Below are 20,398 nucleotides of genomic sequence, written 5' to 3'. Positions count from 1 at the left end.
AGATGTCATGGCAATGTCTATACAGGGTCTGTGCCTGCAGATGTCATGGCGATGTCTGTACAGGGTCTGTGCCTGCAGATGTCATGGCAATGTCTATACAGGGTCTGTGCCTGTAGATGTCATGGCAATGTCTATACAGGGTCTGTGCCTGCAGATGTCATGGCGATGTCTGTCCCAGGGTCTGTGTCTGTAGATGTCATAGCGATGTCTGTACTGTGATCTGTGCCTATGGATGTCCTGGCAATGTCTGTACAGGGTCTGTGTTGATGGATGTCATGGCAACCTCTGTACAGGGTCTGTGCTGGTAGATGCCACAGCAATGTCTGTCCCAGGATCTGTGCCTGTGGATGTCATAGCGATGTCTGTATAGGGTCTGTGCTTGTTGATTTTATAAGTGATACTTCATCATGCTCTTTTGTGAGGCACAAAAGGACAAGAGGGCAGAGCCTGAACTTGCTCTTCTGCCTTATTTGTCTGTTTCCACCGACTGCAGCACAGGCGCCGTGAGGTTCTAGCCCAGTGTGTCTTGTTCCGTGCTGGCTCTCCTGGCCTGTTTTTTAGCATACAGGATCTGCTCAGTAAATGACGGAATCAGTTGACTTGCATGGCCAGTCCATTTTGGTCCCGTGTGCTAGCCAGCACTGCCAATCCCAGTGGGAGGGTCCAGCCGCTCAGGGGAGAGCCAACAGCCTGTGGGGCCTCCCAGCTTGTGTGTGCACCACAGGGGCCTATTGGCCCCGCTTTTCCCAACGAACACAGCCTGCTCTGCTCCATCAAGTGCATGTCCGATTGTAAATAGGGAAATGATGTAGGTACGTTGAAAAGTCCTGTTGTTTCCTATCTAATTTTTCCCAGCACATGAGTGTGCACCAACAAATAACTAGCTGAATGCAAAGTACACGTGCACAGAGGACACAGCGAGCCCTGGAGGAACAGAGTGAGCAGGCCCTGCCCCTGACCCCAAGGTCCCCATTGCAGCCCAATGTCCACAGGCCCTGCCTGGGAAGTGCTTGCTGTGTGTTCCCCATCTTGGTCCTTGTCCCCATAGTTTAGCAATGTCAGCCCTTCTCATACCCTTCCTATCAAGCTGCCTTCCCTTTTTTAGGATAAAGTCCTGTATTCACCATAGTATTTCTGTATTAGTCAGGATTCCCCAGAGAGACAGAACCAATAGGATAAATAAAGATATATATATATATATATATATGTGGAGAGTCCTTACAGGAACTGGCTCATGTGGTTATGGAGACAGAAGTTTCGCAGTCTGCCATCTGCGAGCTGGAGACCCAGGAAGGCTGTGCAGTGATCCGGTCCGAGGGGAAGGCCTGGGAGCAGGAGCAGATGGGTGTCCCAGCTCAGCAAAGAGCGAATTCGCTCTTCCTCCGCCTGTTTATTCCACTCGGGCCTCAAGGCATTGGGTGATGCCTACCTGCATAGGTGAGGGCCATTTTCTTTACTCGGTTTACTGATTCAAATGCTAGTCTCCTCAAGAAACTCCCAGAAACACCCAGAAATAATGTTTTACCGGCTGTCTGTGCATCCCTTAGTCCGGTCCAGTTGACATATAAAATTAACATCACAATTTCTTCACACGTTAGGAACATAAGATGTCTTTGTAACTGTCAGTGTTTTTATTACGATGACCATTCCCAAGTTGGTGCTTTGATTACAAACTCCCAAGTTTTCTGCATCTGGAGCGTGCTCCCCTGACGCTTCCCATGCTCACTGCAGTGCAAAACTTGCAGCACCCAGCAGTCCACACTGCTGCCTGCCGAATCCAGCCAGCCCACAGATGCCTCAGAGGACGATGACCGAATGCTTGTCATAGGCTGTGCCATCTTCTCATCCATTCCTGTATCGGCTTCGTGGGCTGGGTGCTCTCACTCTCCCTGGCCCCAGAGAGAAAAGCTGAGTCCCACACAGATTAAGTTATGAGCCGAGGGTTGTATGATGGGCAGAAGTGAGGTTCAGAGTCGTTGTTCTCGACTGCCATGTTTTTCTGCCTCGATTTGTAACACACACACACACACACACACACACACACACACACACCCTGCAGCTGTGAAAAAGCCAACCACCATTCAGTCTTTCCCAGGTTGCGAGGAGGGTATCACTTTTGCCTGAATAGCAAGCTGGTTCTTATCTGCACTCAAACTATTTCACACGGATAGAAGGTGATGACAAATTGCCTCTTGCAAGTATAATACATTTTGTGTCACCCATGTGGGGGCTGTGAGCTCATGTGCACACCCACGAGTTGCATGTATGGACCTTCGCAGGAATGTCTGCATGTGGGGGGTTCTTTATGATGTGGTGGAATGTGCTTCCTCCCAACTCTGAATGGAGAACAATGGATGTGTTGGACTCTCAAATCATGACTCCCAAAGGAGCCTCAAGCTGTGGGTCCTTGATGGCCCAGCCTGGTGGTCGTCAGCTCTCAGCTACAGTGTCGAGTCACAGCAGGGCCTCAAGCCACTTGGGGAGAAAAGTACACGTATGAGTGTGCTCCTATTGTCTTACACACTCCATTCCTGTGTCAGGATGCAAACGGTTTCTGCCTCGTCCACTTTCCCCACCGCATTTGGAAATGAATGACTCTCTGTTCTCCACCACCCAAGCTTTGAAGCAGAAGTTTGGTCAGCCAGCACGGCCTTGCATGGTCAGGTCCAGCTGGAAGAGGCAACTTCCAACCTGTGGTGGTGGCTGAGTCGGGGAGCCCAGCAGCAACCTCGGCACAGGCTCGGCTGTTTTCCTGGGAATCTAAACCCCCGGGCGTCCGGCAGATCCATCAATCTCCCACGGGGTGACCCCACGAGGCAGCCTGCCTGCCAGATGTCCCTGCCAGCTTTTCTTGGGAACACACACCCAGAGCCTGTGCACGTGGTGCACACACACGCACACATGCACACACCCCACACACACCCATTAATCAGAGCTTTGTCTCCATTATCGTCCTGACCTCACGCCAAAGCTGCCTTGATCAAGGCGATTCCCATCGCATGAGGACCACGGATGCTTTCCGAGGGCTGGGAGGGTTTCGTCAGCTGGGTTCTTTCCAGCATGAGTCACTGTCCGCCTCTTCTCCTTAATTAGAGTTCTGGGAGTTGCTGGTGTAACTCTGGTGAAGCCTGGAGAAATTAATCAAAGTATATCTTACACTGGAAACGCACTCAGAACCACCATCCGGCCAAATCCCCCGACACTGGCACCAGGACAGTTTGAGCCCGCCCTCATTCGATTTTTTAAACTAGTTTGCAATTTCCCATATGCTCAAGGCTTGTCTTCCTCCCTCGATCTGGCACTTTCCTCTTTGGTATTTTGTTCTGGGAGGTTTTTGCATTGTTTTCCCAATCATGGCAATTTCTCAATCCACTGCATACCAGCCGTCTCAATAAAACGGTTCTCATGGAACCTGGGCCCAGGAGAACCTCGGCACATGCCCCTCCTTGGACTGAGCCCCTGTGTGTCCGTGCGTCTGTGTCGCTCTTGTACAGGGCCATGTCAGATCCAGGACAGACGAGGTTTCCACTGGCTGCTAAACCAGACCTGCACCCCTCCTGACCTCGAGCCACACTCTGGCCGGGCACGTGCCAGAACGCGGGATGCTCTGTGAGGGTGTGTCTAGTGTCATGATTACCGTATCCCAAATATCCTCCATTTTGCTCGAGAGACTGAAATGCAAAGGCACAACGGCCAGAGCATATATAAAAATAGAACTCTGACCCTCAACCTTTGGCCGCCAGCCCAGGAAACCAACGCCCTGGCCACAGTGACCAGTGCAGGAAGCCAGCTGCTGTCTACAAGTCAGACTTGTATTATTGTGGGAAGTCAGACCTCCATCTCCAGTAACAATCCAGGAAGCCAAACACTAACCTCTGAAACAACTGACCCTGTTAAAAAATATATTCAGGGCGCCCGCCTGGTGGTGCAGTGGTTAAATTCCCACACTCTGCTTCAGTGGCCCAGGGTTCGAAGGTTCAGATCCCAGGTGCGGACCGAGCACCGCTTGTCAGGCCACATACGAAGTAGAGGAAGATGGGCACAGATGTTAGCTCAGCAGCAATCTTCCTCAAGAAAAAGAGGAAGATTGGCAATAGATGTTAGCTCAGGGCCAATCTTCCTCACCAAAAACCAAACAAACAAACAAAAACAAAATTCACCTGAGTACATTCGAAGATCTAATTGGCTTTATTAAGCCATTCATGAACTGGGCAGCCTCCCATTCAGCAGATGGAAGGTGCTCCCAGGAACCGTATGAAATGGGAGGGTTTTTTTTTTACGGAAGACTGGCCCTGAGCTAACATCCATGCCTATCTTCCTCTATGTTCTATATGGGACACCTGCCACAGCATGGCTTGATAACCTGTATGTAAGTCCGTGCCCGAGATCCAAACCCACGAACCCCAGGCCACTGAAGTGGAGTATGTGAACTTAACCGCTACGCCACCAGCCAGCTCCTGAAATGGGAGGTTTTCATAGGCGGAAGGAGGGTGGGGTAAGGGAGTCATTAGCAGAAGAGAAAGGAGTGCTTCGGGCCAGGACATCTTCTTTTGCGGGGAGGGGGCTGGCAGGGGCTTCATCAGGCCGATGCCCTCACAAGTGCCGGTCAGGAAATTCCAGATGGACTGTTATTCCTGCAATAGGGTCAAACTGTAGTGCAGCCTTGGTTTGCTGTCGTGGGGGCAAATGACTCCATTTTGGTTTGGGGCCTGTTCCGTCTTTAACAGCCCCAAGTGACCAGGACTTGATTAATAACTGACAGATTCCTTAATTTTTGTCCTGGCTTCCAACTCAGGACCAACCCGAGAAAGCCAAGTATACACCCCAACCAATCCCATGGACGCGTCGCTTCCAGAGAGCCCACCCACAGCTTCCCCAGACCCACGGCCTCCAAGCAGGGCCCACCTGCGCCCCCCTTTGTCCACTGTCAAGCTCTCCGTCCTTGAGTCTCTGAAAACGTCCCCCTTGCTGGACGAAGCTCTGCGCCACCAGCCTTTGCCCTTCTCATTTGGGCGGTCTGTGTTCCCTTCCACACACTTCATATCGAAATGAGTCCCATTTCTTTGGAACCCATGCAACGTGCCCAGCACTCCTCGGGGACGCACATGGCTCTCGCTCCTTCTCCACGATGTTCGTCGGTAGCCCCAAGGTCCCTTCCCAGAGCCATTCTGTGTCTCAGGCTGGAATGCTCCCACGTATCGTGGGCCCACCTAGCTCAGTTTCTCATGTTTTTGGAAGATAGATTGTGGCTTTGTATGAGACCTTACTTGGTGGTGAGAGGCCAGAAGGTGGAGACTCAGGCTCCCCACCCTCCAAGTTCTTGGGCAGCTTGGGCCTCCCAGGCCCCTGCATGGCATGGATGACCACTGGGTCCCAGCCTCCGGCCTCTGCCCAGCAACTGCCACTTGTCGTACCCCCAGCGCACCCTGATGTCACCTGCTGTGCTCAGTCTAGACACTCTTTGGGGATGCCTTCCTGCCTCTCCCACCTGGCCACTCCCTACACCTTCTAACACTAGCAGTGGTGCCCCCTCTTCCAGGAAGCCTGCCTGAGCTTGGTGGGGTTCCACACCTCTCATTTGTCCACAGTCCCTGCGCATTCCTACCTCTAGCCATGGACTCCATATTGAAGTCCTTTCCTCCCAGACGTCCTCCGAGGTGAGGATTGCTTCATCCATCCCATGCCTGCATCCTCAGCCCCAGCGGGTCCCAAGCCCACCTGGCATTGATACACGGAACCGACTCACCCAGACAGGGGCAACGTCTACATAGGGGAGGTGCTGCGATGCAACCTGCTTTGCAAACATAACTCCAGCCTGCTGTGGGGCACCGGAGGAGACGGAGTGAGGGGGACTGTTGGAAAGAAAGAAAGACATTCTTTCAGTGACCCAGGTGAGCCACAGGGCCCAGAACAGGGCAGGGAAAGGTCGAGAATCTCGAGTCATCAAAGACCTGCCCCTCTCTTTAAGAAGACAGACTCCGTGCGACTTCTGGATTTCTACCCAAAATGGCCCTAAACGTCTTTCTGGTTGGTGGTTGAAAGGATGAAGTTTGCCAGATGTCCTGAAAAGGATTTCTCAGCACATTGCCGTGCATGTATATACGCAGTCAGTAGGGGGTGAGCGTAGAGGTTTTGAACACACCAGGTCACTTCCAAGAGTGAAAGCTATTAATGGTCACACCAGAACGACGGGCGTAGACTGAAATCATAGTCACCTACCTAGTTGGTCCATAGGTGAGCCGCTCGCTGTGGAGTTGATCATCTTTGGGGACAGCAAAAAGAAAACAAACACTTTGTTTTGTTATTTTGAAAGATGAGAGCAAAGCCCTGACACTGGCTGCAGCGGGTGCCCAGAAGCAGAGAGACTGACGTTTGGGTCCTGGAAGTGCTCCAGTTATGGGCACAACACAGACCGGGGAGGCTGCAGAAAGGGGGGCTGCTCCCCTGCTCCCCCAGCTGAGCTCCCCTTCCCTCCGATGGGCTTCCACAGACCGGGAAACACAGGTCCCTAGAGCTCATAGAGACACAAGCTGCTTGGGGAGAAGACCCGTCTCCCCACGTCTGCAGGAGCACAGGCGGGCTCTGACACCTGAAGGCCTGGGGATTGGAGCCCCTCAGACATGGGCATCAGAGCTCTGCTCACGGGTGCTGTCAGCAAAGACAAGACCCCTCCTGGCCGTGGGAAGGAGGTGAGCACCAACAAAGGGACCAGAGCATAAGACGGCAATCATGGTGGACAGACCCCAAGGGCACCTGGACCAGATGGGGGACTTTGTGGCCAGGGGAGCCCTCCCCCTGGCAATGCCTGGAAAGAGTCATGGGTCTCTTTGCAGATGGGGACAAATGCAGGAACTTGGTGCCACTCATGCTAATGTGGCTCTGCTGGTCCCCTTGAGCTGCTCATCCATGGCCCCATTGGGGTGACAAATTTATAGCCTTTTCCTCCAAATGTCATCAATCTAGAAGATGTTGTGTCAGATTCTATTGTCATTACTTGTCAACAAGAAACCATTCCTTCTACTTACCTCATTTCAAAGTCTTGAATCTTTTCCCAGTCTTGCTTGAAAAGGAAGCAAAATTTACCAGCCAGTCCCTGCTGTGTCTCCATCCCTTGCTGACTATCGTACCCCAAAAATTATAATCGTGGACCTTAAATCCCTCTCAGGTCTTCTTACCACGGGGTACGTATCTCAAAGAACGTTCAGAAGCAAATTCTATCCCGTAAACGTGGTTTGTTCCTTGAAAGGATAAGACCAATCGGACAGTTCATCAAATACGAGGGTCTGCAGGCTCCTTTTGTTCGAAGACAGTGGTTCTCAGCCAGGGACCGTTTTTCCCTAAGGACACTTGGCAATGCCTGGGGACGCTTTTGGTTATCACATGGTGGGGGAGGGTGTTAGAAGTAGCAGAAGCTAGGGGTCTTGGTAAAACCCTATGATGGACAGGATGCTCCCCCCCCCCCAAGTCAAGAATGATCTGGTCCAAAATATCAGTAGTGCTGAGGTTGAGAAACCTTATTCTAGATTAATTCCAAATATCCCTCTAATTTGTTTGGTTTGCACGAGCTCTCAGCTTTACTGACAGATTTCAGCTTTTTTCATATCTAAATGCATTTGTTTCTACTGTTAACACAGTCTACGTTTATTTCTTCAGAGATTTCCACTTTTCCTATTTTTCCCTCCAGTTTCTTCAGACCTTCTTGAGATCATAGTGCAGACTCAGTTTGATCATTTTCTTCTTGTGATAAGAAGGCATTTGTAGCCACGAAAATCCCTCTAAGTGTGCTGTGGACAGAATCTCCTCCCTTTTTTTTTTTCTTCTGTGAGGAAGATTGTCCCTGAGCTAACATCTGTTGCCAATTTTCCTCTTTTTGCTTGAGGAAGATTGGCTCTGAGCTAACATCTATGCCCAACTTCCTCCATTTTGTATGTGGGATGCTGCCACAGCATGGCTTGATGAGCGATACTGGGTCTGTACCCAGGAACCTGCAAACCCCTGGCTGCTGAAGCAGAACTCATGAACTTCACTTGGCCACTGGGCTGGCCCTAAGAATCCCCCCCACTTTTTGGTGTCATTTTTCATCATCTTCAGACTTAGGAAGCATTTTACTATATTCCTCATTTCCCCGTCGATCCACTTGTTACGGAGGGAAGTGTCTTCCGTCACCACGTGGTTGGGGCCCCTGTTTACATTTTTGTTCCTAAAGGACGTTTTCCTGCTTTGTGGCCAGAGAAAGGAATGCGTGCACCAGCCCTTCTGCATGTTGATGTGCAGTGCGTCCCTATGTGCCATCAGCCTGGCGAGCTCCTCTGATCCTATTTCATTTTCCCTAGACATCTATTAATTCCGCTCTGGCAGTTACCTTCATTTAGATTTCATGAGACTGGATGAGGTGTTCCAGATCTCCACTCCTCTCCCTTTGCCCTCCCTGGTTCTGCTCAGCTACCCCTGCTGAGGCTCCCACTGTGACGGAGTCCCACCCGTGTCACGCCGTGCCTCTCCTGGGACAAGCCATGGGCCCCGTCTGCCTGGGCCATCCTTCCATTCTCACAAGGGTCAAGGCCCTGACTGGAGCAAAGGACTGGGACGTTGAGCTACGGATGGGGAGTCAAGTCAATGTGCTGGAAAATGTGGAGATGGATTCCCCTGAACTGCCGGGCCTGCACCAGCAGCCCACTCTGCTGTGTTAAAATCGAGCACTCGCTCCCTCCCTGAGAGGACCCAGAGGCCTCTGCTTCATGAGACAACATGCCCCCGGGGACCCACCACCACCCTCCTCCTGGCCATGAGAGCAATAGGTAAAGTCACAGTGTCACCCAACTGGGGCCATGGAACCTTGCCAGCACATCCCACAGGAGCCAGGAGGACCGTAAGGGAGCTAGGTCAGGGGTGAAAGGTAAAGTCACTAAGGAGGGGTGCTCGGGAGATGCCATTGACCTGCTGTGTTCTTTCAGAAACTTGGAGAAACTCCGGTCCGTGCAAATGAAGTAAGAGGGCAAGAACTGCTGTGGTGAATGGTGGGAGTCGGATAAAAGGCTCAAAGGAGCAATTAGGGCTAGCAAACCCACCCAAGGGCCGTGCTGCAAGCGAGGGTCCCAGGCATGCTCCATTTACTGAAGCTGCGGTACACGCTGGTGAGGGGGCCCCAGCATCCCAGGGAGCTCAGGGGTGGCTGTTCTCTGTGGGCCAGGGAGTGTGATGGGAGACACCGTTACAGAGCTGGACTCCCAGAAGCAATGGGGTGACAGAATCCAGGGCTGTTAGAAGCTGAGTGTGGCGCTTAACCACCAGAAGCAAGGTGGGCGCAAATATGTGGCGAGTGGCGGGTCAGAGGGGCAGCCAGGAGGGCCTGTCCCACCGAGGGCTATGGGGAGGGTTGAGAGAACATGGCAACTCAGTGGCGAGGTAGATGGGGAGCCAATGCGTGTTCCCAGTGCCAGGTACATCCCTTGCCCAGGGTACACAGTGTAGACCGGAGGCACGTTGTGCTAGGATAGAAAAAGCTTCAGACAGAGAATCAGAGAGAAGCAGGAGAAGGCAGACCCCACAGGAGCCGGCATTGAAGCTGAGCCCTACCACTTCCTGACTGGGCTATCCTGGGGCCAGGCTGAGCCTCAGTTTCCCCATCAGAATACTAGATAGTAATAAGTGCAGCCCACATTTCCTATACAGTAGTTTCAAGAATTCTACGTTGTTCAGTTGTTCGGTAATCTATGAGACTGTGTGACATGAACACACCAGGATAAGGACAGACCCAGATTCAGCACTGGATCCTACTGGTCGCTGCTGGCCAACCAGTGAATCTTGACTACAAAGGTCACTGGGCTGGGGCAGCTCACAGACCTTGTCTCCCCAGAGACCAAAAGCCCCTTCTGTATTTTTAAATTTTCTTTTTTGAGGAAGATTAGCCCTGAGCTAACTACTGCCAATCCTCCTCTTTTTCCTAGGAAGACTGGCCCTGAGCTAACATCTGTGCCCATCTTCCTCTGCTTTATACGTAGGGTACCTACCACAGCATGGCTTTTGCCAAGCGGTGTCATGTCCTAACCCAGGATCCGAACCGGCTGCATTTTTTATTTTAATGTGAGGGCTACTGGTTGACAGCAGTTGGCCTCCCACCCAGGTGCAGGTTGCCAACACCCAGGATCCTTTTGAGAAAGAGGAGAGACAGTCCAGACGTCGGTTTTCCCTCCATGCAAATTGTGTTCTTGCCCCATACATTCCTTGCCACAGCCTCAGAGAATTCTCCAGAAAAAGCACTCTTCCAGCAAACATTAATGCAAAATCCAGATTTTATTGAAGGTTTTGTGGGAAAGACAAGAAGGGACTGCCATCTTCCCAGTGGCACGTTCTTGGGACCCTTCCTTCTTGCCTTGCTCTCTGGTGCCACCACCAGGTGGGCCCTTCCCTGTACTCCCTCCCTGAGCCTGCATTTCACTGTTTCACAGGCCCTGTCATAGGACTCCAGCCTTGACCCTGCAGAAAACCTCACCAGCTCCCCTTAAACCAGCAGCTTATTATTACTGGTTACTGGTGACGGGTTTGCCTTGAGTGTTTCATTGTCCACCCACGCCAGTTATTATCAGTGTGTCCCACCAGCTGTGTAAACCATATCCCCTGAGAAAAAGTCGAATAAATACCACTTTCTCCATCTTGGTACAAACACAGATGAAACAGATACACAACAAACTTCGGTACCCTGCTGCCGAGGGTTTAGTAGCAGTGTCCCCCGCAAAGTCATATCCTCCCGCAACCTCAGAATGGGCCGCTATTTGGAAACAGGGTCTTTGCAGATGTGATTAAGGTAAGGATCTTGAGATGAGATCATCCTGGGTGTAGACTGGGCCTTAAACCCAATGAATAGTGTCCTTATAAGAAGAGGAGGGGACACAGAGTCACATGTGACGACAAAGGCAGAGATAGGAGTGACGCGGCCACCAGCCAGGGAATACCTGGGGCCATCAGAGCTGGAAGAGACAAGGAAGGACCCTCCCCTAGAGCCTTCAAGGGGAGCGTGGCCCTACCAACACCTTGATTTTGGACTTCTGACTTCAAGAACTTTGAGAGAATGAATATCCTTTCTTTCAAGTCCCTCAGTTTGTGGTCATCTGTTACCGCATACCCACACGCACGACCAAGTGAACAAACAGGACGGAGAGGGTCGTAAGCCGTCAGCCCCCATCAGGGTCCTCTTTGAAGTCCAGGCCTCACCTCTACCATTCAGTGACACCAGGGATCCAAACTCTGTCCCAGTGGACTGACAATCTCCTTATATCAGGAGGTGAATCGTTCTCCATGACCGTGGAGGTTCTGAGGGTGCCCTTCAGTGTCAACTGAATGTCCTCAGGTTTCACTCTGGGTCCCCAGCAACACAGCAGGTGCCTCTGCAGAGCCACCAGGAAAGGGGGTTACCCTCAGGCAGAGTCGGAAAGACCTTCTTGGCTTGCGGCAGGAACAGAAAAATTTCCAGGCCAGCACTGCCCCAGAGAACCTTCCAGATTACTCAGCATCAGTCACTCAGTGGCAACTTCCTGGGTTGCTTGGCCCAACCTCCCCTTCTCTCTCACGGGCCTCCCCAGCCCAACCCTCCTCCCTACCCCTGCAGGCTGGGGCGAGGTTTGCCATGAAAACATTTCTTTGCATCTCCATGTGGCAACTAGAAGCACTCTGAAAAGTGTGAGGCCCCTCGGGGATGTTAGCTGTCCCTGAGACAGGGTGATTTCTCATGGTGATCTCAGTGCAGCATCCTCTTCGGGGCCACTGCGGGGGGCACTTGGCAGGTCTGTGATGAACCCAGGGGGACCTGTGGGGGCGCCGGGCCAGCTCGCCGTGGGTGCTGTGGGTGATTCGGATGCTTGCAAGGTTCTGAGCGGGACAAAGCCTTCCTTTGGAGGCTCCATCTGCAGGCTGAGGGAGTGCTGTGTCCCTCCCAGGGGATTGCAAAGGCAGGCCGGCACCCAGCCTACTTCTCCAGCCCCCCTACACTGACTCACTTTGTTGTCCTGTCCCCTCAGGTCACCCCTGCAGCTGAAATCCTGGCGGTCACTTCCCTCGGTCCTTTTCCCGTCATAAAAGACATTCCTGTTTAGTACAAACTTTGTTTCTTTTGTTTCCAGCTGACTGCGATGTTCAAAGAACACAATAAAAAAGTACCCTCTTTTAAAAAGAAAATCCAAATTAAGGATCAGCCCTGAATTCCCACCCAGGAGAAGGCTCTCAGCTCTTCTGGAACATTATCTACCCTCATCTCTCCCCTTGGGCTGGATAAACATCTCCTCCGAGAGGCACCACAGCTCAGAGACATGCATGTCCATCCTGGGCTTCTCAGGTTTTCTGTGTCTGGTCCCAAGGACCCTGAGAGCAGTGTCCCTTCCCAGCCTGTCCCGGCCTTGGGTCTGCAGGCATGGGTCAGAGCCCTCGAGAATTCCGTGGGGTGGGACGCTGGCCCACCACTTTGGATCTGAAGACGTCTTTGCTGGAGTTATTGGGGTGCGTTGTCCAGGGGTGCTGCAAGAAGAATCGGATTAAATGGCTCCAGGCTGCAGGCACCCCTCGCTGTCCTCCCAGCAAGTGCTGAGGTCAAGTTTCGGAATCTGCCCCTCCCCTTGGCCCTGCGCCCACCTGCCCGGGATAGCACAGGAGAGCCTCCACTCAGGCATTTCTTTCTTTGTGTCCTCCCTGGTCCCTGAGGCACCGATTTAAGCAGATGCCCTCACTGACTCCCCGTTGGAACAAGGTCCCCCTCGTTCATCCCCCCTGGGGTCCTCTTAGAACTGCCGGGGCCCAGGAAGCAACGTGAACCTCTGAAAAGTCTGCTGCCCTTGGAGGCAGGAAGCTGGAGCCTGAATGGGTCCCTCCACAGATTACCTCCCCACTTTGGACAAGTTCATTAACTCCTCTGACCCTCAGTGTCTTCGTCTGGGACGTGGGGTGAGGTCCAGGGTTGACCTGTTGGAGGGGCTTCCCCTGCTTCCTATTAAAATGGGGGAGAAAATTCACAAAGACCGGCCAGCCGCCCTATAAACTTTGTGCATGGTGTGAGGTAAGGGGAGAGCTCATTGTTTGTGTGTAAATATCCAATTGTTCCAGCACCATTGCTGGTGGACTATCCTTTCTCCTGATGAATTGTCTTGGCGTCTTTGTGGACAATCAAGTGACCATGTCTGCTTGAATCTTCCTCTGGATTCTCTGTGCTGTTCTGTGTATCTATATGACTAAGCTACACCAAAGTCAGTCTTGATTTCTGTAGTTTTATAGAAGGCTTTGAAGTCAGGCAGTGAAAGTCCTCCAACTTTGTTCTTTTTACTTAAAAAAAATTATTTTGGCTACTGTAGATCCTTTGTACTTTTTACATATATATGTACTTTATATATATATATAATCAGCTTTATATATATATATATATATGTACTTTCTACGTATATCTATATATATAAAATCAGCTTTGTGATTTCTACCCCCAAAAAAGGCTGCTTGAATTTTTATTAGGTTTGCATTAAATCAGATCAATTTGAGGAGAACTGGCATCTCAACAATCTTGAATCTTCTGATTCGTGAACATGGTATAACATTCCACTAAGAGAGATCTTCTTTAATTTCCATCTATTTTGTGCTTTTCAGTACACCATGCTTGCACATTTTTTGTTAAACTTATTCAGAGTATTTAATATTTTTATGCTATTGTAGATGATATTATTTTTTAAAATTTCTATTGCCACATGATTCTCGTTTGTGAACGGAAATACAATCGACTTTTGAACATTGATCTGCTATTCTGCCACCTTGCCAGACTTACTTATTAGTTCTTGTGGCTTTTTTTCAGATGCTTTGGGATTTTCTACGTAGATGATCTTATCATCTGTGCACATAGACAGCTCTTCATCCTTTTCCACTGGTACGAGTTTCAGCTCTTTTCTCACCTCGTCGTCCTGGTGGAGCCTCCAGCATAAGAGTAACTAGAAGTGTAAGAGGAGACATCCCTGCCTGCTTCCTGATCACGAGGGAAAGCAAACGGCTCACAGTAACTTACGTTAGCCGGAGACATTTAGTAGATGTAATTTGTTGAGTTGAAAAGTTCATTGCTATTCCTATTTTTTTGGGAGTCTTTTTTTAAAATCATAAATAGACACTGAATTTTGCCAAGTGCTTTTTCTGCGTCTATTGAGATGTGACGTCTGTGCGTCCTTCCTGTCACCCCCTCCCCTGCCCAGATTTGGTGAGAGTGGTCTGTGTGGTGTGGGGCAATTGTTTGACCTATTGAAGCTGGACGTGGGAAAGAACCCAAATCACCCAGTGGGCGGGCACCTGCCAGGGGAGACTCTTCAGAATAGATCTGCCCCAAACTAGGGCCCAGGCCGAGGGGGCAGTGAGACCCCCCTGATGGACAAACCCTAGGCTGGATGGGCAGGGGTGGGAAGCTGCCTTCTAGAAAAGGCCCCTCCTCCAGAGCAGAGGGCTGAGGGTTTGGTGTGTCTCCCAAGAGCCCCGCTCACACCCAAGACTGAGGCCCTGAACCTCGATGAGGACAGAGTGACTCAGGACAGAGGCCTCCAGACTGCGAGGGATTGCCCAGACCGTGCCTGAGCTCCCAGGAGCTCCTCTCCACCTTACAGATAAGACCAGAGTGCTCACCTGTGCAGGGTGGGAAAACGGCCAGGCCCCCACCCCAGAGGAAGCCTCTTCCATAATTAATCTAGGGAAGATCAACCCCTCAGGCACCGAGTATTTCCCAGCTGGACACACACTCCTGTGAAGGGTGACAGGTGGTCGCTGGGGGCGCTACAAATGAGGTGGCTGGAAGAATGATGACTTTTATTCTCTGACCTTGTTTCTTTTTCCCCTCGATCAATATCAAACAATTCATTCTTATTGAGAAAGAATCTGGGCGAAGCAAGAAGAACATCACTAAGAATGTTGGATACTAAAAATAGCTCTTGTCCCACATATTTAAGCAAGAAGAGTTAGCTAGGATATGTCACGAGCTGGATAAAAAAGCAGCCTTAAACAGCTAATGGAGCATAGACGAGACATGCCAATTCTTTTAGAGATAACTGGAATGTTTTCCGGGATGACCAAGGTGTTCAAGAATCATGTGTGGCACGTGACAACGTTGGTTGTGATGACTCAGCCCTCCTTCCCGGCAGGCCGACGCGGCTGACTCTGGGCGTGACCCCGTGACTGGCTTTGGCCAATGGAGTGTGAGTGAACACAGCCTATGCTACACCCAACAGCTCACACCAGCACTCCTGCCCCCCGGCCCTCAGCCAAGATAATGAGACGTCCTGGAGAGTGATGGCTTCAGCCTGGATCCTGGCGCATACAGTGGAGCCCCAGCCCACACGGAACATGAGCAAGAAACAAGAGCATTGTGGGCCACTGACATTTCGAGCTACTTTGTTACATGGCCTAACTTAGCAAAAGCTGACTAATACAATATTGGAAATACCCATGGATAAATGTTTCATTTGATTTTTTTCCGGATGGGATGTTTGTTCTTTAATGAGATACTTAAAACATATTTTTCATAGCATCTAATTAAATGTTCATTCTGATTTCAGTTAATCTTGATCTTATCTATTTTAGAAAATAGCTAAAATTTTCCATCTCATATTAACAAAAAGATAAAAGAGTTTTTCAGCTGTCAGACCCATTAGTTTTGGCAAACATGTATCTTTCCTTTATTAAATGCATAGAAAAAGTTTGAGCATAATTTGTAGTAAAATGTTGCTTTTTATGCTTAGTACTTATCAATTTTTATAACATAGCTATATAATCTTGATCATTAGTAACTAATATTAACTGCAATGATGTTTTAACGCAGAAGAAAAAAAGTTTTAATACTTAGAGCTTTGTGAACACAGGAAACAAACAAATTTTTAAATTTCAATATATGTAAGTATTTTTGTTTTTGATAAGAATAATAGGAGCCGGCCCGGTGGTGCAGTGGTTAAGTGCGCACGTTTCGCTTCAGTGGCCCAGGGTTCACTGGTTCAGATCCCCGGTGTGGACATGGCACCACTTGGCAAGCCATGCTGTGGCAGGCGTCCCACATATAAAGTAGAGGAAGATGGGCATGGATGTAAGCTCAGGGCCAGTCTTCCTCAGCAGAAAGAGGAGGACTGGCAGCAGATGTTAGCTCAGGGCTAATCTTCCTCAAAAACAACAACAAGAATAACAGGAAACAAAATAATAACAGGGTGATCTACAAGAACTTTCAAGCAAAAAATATACTTAATATACATTAAGATAAACATCAGTGGAGGAAATGAAATGGAATTAGGAGTCAAAGAAGAAAAGGGTGGGGCCAGCCCCATGGCATAGTAGTTAAGTTTGGCACACTCTGCTTGGTGGCCTGCGTTTGTGGGTTCGGATCCCAGGCTCAGACCTACACCACTCATCAGCCATGTTGTGGCAGTGACCCATGTATAAAGCGGAGGAAGACTGGCACAGATGTTAGCGTAGGGCTAATCTTCCTCAAGCAAAAAAAGAGGAGAATTGGCAATAGATGTTAGCTTAGGGCTAATCTTCCTCAGCAAAAAAAGAAGGAGGAGGAGGAGAAGAAGAAGAGGAAAACGGTGACATGCGAAATTTCTGATAAATAGAGCTGATTATGTATTTTCCAAGTTGACATTAGTAGGCACGGATTCATTATGATATTTACATTCTAATGGATACATTTAAAAGTATAAAGCAACAGTTTTGCTTTTCAATCTATTATTTATAATATCCTGGAAATTATAGACGTTGGAACTTTTTAACACATGATTCAATTTGTACATGTAAACTTAGAATATATGCAGGGTACATGGTTTCTCCAAATTTTTTTAAAAGAAAGGTTTGAGGACCACGGATCCAAAGTCTGTCTGGTGGTACCAGAAGGACAGGACTCAGAGAGTCAGCCTTTAACCCCTTGACCTCCTGAGACACAGTCCTGGAATCTGGCGTCGAACCTTTGGAGATGGTGTAACGTGCTGAGGGGCAGAAGGAGAGAGCCCAGAGGTTCTCAGCATCCGGGGAAGCCACCCCTTTCTCTCAGAAGCCACGGCAGCTCCTTCTGCCCCATCCTCCACCTGCGTCAAAGCCATTGCATCATTTGCTTGTTTGAAACTCTTCCGAGGTTTCCCCTGCCCTGATGGATGCATCCCTCAGCTTAGACAGCAAGCCCCTTCTGACTGAGTTTGGCTTATCCCTAAAGCCTTGTCTCCCACCACCCCACTAGCTGACTTTAAGAATAAGACAACTTAGGAGGCAGGAAAGGCTGTGAAGAAAAGATTCAGAGCCAGAGGGACAGGGAGAGGCTGATGGGGACGTGAGGGGCAGAGGCAGGCAGCGGACTTGTCCCACAGGGGAGAGGCTCAGAGGATGAATGGACACCAGGACTGCCACCTTCAGAGCTTCCTGAGCACCTCCTGGCCCGGTCTCTCTGCAGCCAGCCTGTGTGCCCACTCAGTGTCCCACGAGATCTGACATTCTGACTCCCACACATTCCTTAACGTGAAACGAGCCCTTCTTGCAAAAAAAAAGAAAAAAAAGGTGGCTAATGAACTTTAGAACCATTATCAGATTTCTGCTTCTCTCTTTCTCCCCAAACCCTCTGACCTAAATTCCAATAGTAGACAATCTATTGGTTGGTTTGTGGGAGATTCTTTTATTTTCCATGTGTAATCTTCCCTTTTAGGGAATGGAACGCCTCTCCACTCTTTCAGGTGCCCTTTTAGCTCCCAATAAAGTCCTGGGATTCTGTTCACAAAGGTTTTGCATGTTTCTTATTATTTTTATTCCTGGCTTTCTCTGTCCATTGTGAACAGTTTCACATTTTTTCTTCTTTGACTTACTAAATGAAACGAAACAGGCAGGTTTTCTAATATAAAATCCTGCATTTCTACAACACATCCTTCCTGCTGAGGATGTGATATTCGTTTGACTACGAGGTTGATTTGCAAGTATTCTATTTCGTGTTCTTGGGCTTCTCTTTGTAAGTGCCATAGTCTTCTTTTCTGCACTATCATTGTCAATCTTGAGAATTAAAGTTATATAATCTTGTAAAATATATTGGCAAATGTTTTATCTTTTTCTATGTTTTACATAATTGTGTATAACATGGGAATTATAAGTTCTACTAACATTTGAAATAATTCACCCTTAAACCATCTAAACTTGGCACCTATTTTGGAGATAACACTTTCACAATGGTTTCAGATTTTAATGATTTTCATTTATGTAGATTTTATTGTTTCTGAAATCAATGTTGCAATTTGCATATTCTTTTAAAATCATCCATTTCATTACGATTTAAAAATTTTTAGCATACCATTTTGCACCATTTTGTCATAATTTGTTGTTTCCTCCCTTCCTAATTTTGCTTATCTTGGTTTTTTTCTCTTCTTTTAAATAGGACCAGCCAGTGATTTTGTCAGTTTTATTGATCTTGTTTAAAAGAAACTGCTCTTGAATTTTATCTATCAATTCTACTATTGTTTTCAATTCAGAATTTCTAAATTCCTTTATTTTTCTTTCCTAGTTTTTCATGCGTGATTTTTCTTTTTAGCTCAATGTTCGCTTTCTTTATATTAGGACTTCCTTGTTTTGTATTTAAGGTATTTACGTCTATGACTTTTCCTGTGTATGCAGCTTTGACCCCAGCACCTGGCAGTGACTCTGAAGATACAGGGTCATCTTTAGCTCGTTTGCATAACACAGCTAAATTGTTGTGTATACTGCTGTCACTTCCTAGACCTGCAATGGAATCCTGTCTTGGCCTCACCAGGGAGAACCCATTATTTGTTTATCTGAATGTGCAAAGTGACTTATCTACAACTGTAATAATTTTTTTCATGACTGCCTACCCCACGAAACTTCAAAACTCTAGATGGAAGTTCTGATTGCTATTGTTCCTTTAACCCTTGATGCAGTGGCTGGTGTTTAAATGATAATAATAATAACAGCTTTTGTTCAATGCTTCCCAGGTGATAATATGAAGGCTTTTACATGCATGATCTCATTTAATCTTCAAAACGACCCTGAGAAGTCAGCACTCTTTTGCCCCGTTTTACAGATAAGAAAACCAAGGTTCAGAGCAAGTGAGTTGCCCAAGGCGTGACGTGAGGAAGATGGGAAGCTGGGATTCAGACCCAGGAGGAGGTCTGGGCCTTAACTATTGTCTCCTCTGCTATTTATTGAATGGGCAACTGAGTTCGAAGGTCCTATTACATACTGGGTACCAGGTGTTCTAACAAGAAGTCGCTATTTTATCACTCCGATCATTTAACTGACTCTTTCCCCATATGAAACAGAAAGGAGATAGTTTATCCATATTCTATAAAGGGCTTGATGGACACAGTTAGATGTCTTTCTTCTCCTCTGTCCCACCTTCAAATAAGATGAAAGTTGTCTCAGTGCTGCTCTGCAACCTGTAACCTCCTCTTCTCTATTTCTTTTCATGTTCCCTTTTTTTGCCATTAGGAAGTAAATCTGCAACTTTCCCCATGAAGGCTACATGCCAGACATTCTTTCCAGGCCCTGGGCCCTCGCTGGTAGCCTCCTGACCTCGCTTTCTGCTCAGCAGCTTGGCCGGAACCAAGGATGGGACCTGGAGGCTCTTCAACGTTCCAGTCAAGATGGGAACACCCAGGTATTTGAGAAAGAAGACACAAAAATATTTCCGAGACCCGTCTCCTTCCCCCACTTCCCACGAAACGCAGGGAGGCCTCCCGCCCCCCAGCATGGCCTGGGGAGTGACGTCAGACTGTGGTGGGAAAGCACTTGGGACTGTCAGCCCGGCTGCCTCTGTCACAATTCTAAAATACTGTTGGGACCGTGGACCTCAGGTGCCCCTCATGCCGAATGTGTCCTGCACACTCCTTCCTGGTGACCAATCTATTAAGCAGCAAACCCAGCCAGACTACTCTCCAGCTTGGGGTCCACCCGAGACTCCAACCCCAAGTCTGCCAGGCAGGCTTCTCGAGATCAGCTCCTGCTCACCTCCCCAGACTCACCTCCCACCACCACCGTCACCTCCCTCTCCATGCTCTGGCCCCACTGCCAGCAGCAACCTCCTCACCATCACCCCCTCCCCACTCCCACTCTCCCAACACGCTGGTCCTTGCAGAGCCAACCTCCACCCCCTAGACCCCCACGTGAGGCCGTGCTGAGCCTCTCACAGCTTCCCACAGGCTCAGCACGCTTCTCTCTTTGCCCTGAGCCCTCTCCATCACTGTCACGGGCCGAATGTGGGCTGTGTCTCTCCTGCTGGATGGGGCTTGCCCACCTTCGATTGTTACCACAGTGCCCACACATGGTGGGTGTTTGCTGGCGTCTGCTGAGTGTGTGAATAAGAGATCTCACTGCAGAGAAGCCTCAAGGGTTCCTCTGATAACCAAGGGGGGCTGGCCCAGGCCCC

At 49.2% G+C, this 20,398-nt stretch overlaps 1 protein-coding gene across 1 annotated transcript in view; it reads left to right on the top strand.

Annotated features, from left to right (window-relative positions):
- TWIST2 (twist family bHLH transcription factor 2) overlaps positions 1-19,480 on the top strand; it is a 90,285-nt gene extending 70,805 nt beyond the window's left edge. The window contains exon 2 of the mRNA XM_046644839.1: positions 19,462-19,480. The gene's annotated coding sequence lies outside the window, so the exon portion shown is untranslated. The remainder of the gene's footprint in view (positions 1-19,461) is intronic.
- The last annotated feature ends 918 nt before the right edge of the window (positions 19,481-20,398 follow it).

The sequence above is a fragment of the Equus quagga genome, chromosome 17 (genome assembly GCF_021613505.1).
Source record: "Equus quagga isolate Etosha38 chromosome 17, UCLA_HA_Equagga_1.0, whole genome shotgun sequence".
NCBI classification, from domain to species: domain Eukaryota; kingdom Metazoa; phylum Chordata; class Mammalia; order Perissodactyla; family Equidae; genus Equus; species Equus quagga.
Note: the sequence above shows the minus strand (reverse complement) of the source record. Positions and strands in the feature narration are given on the sequence as shown.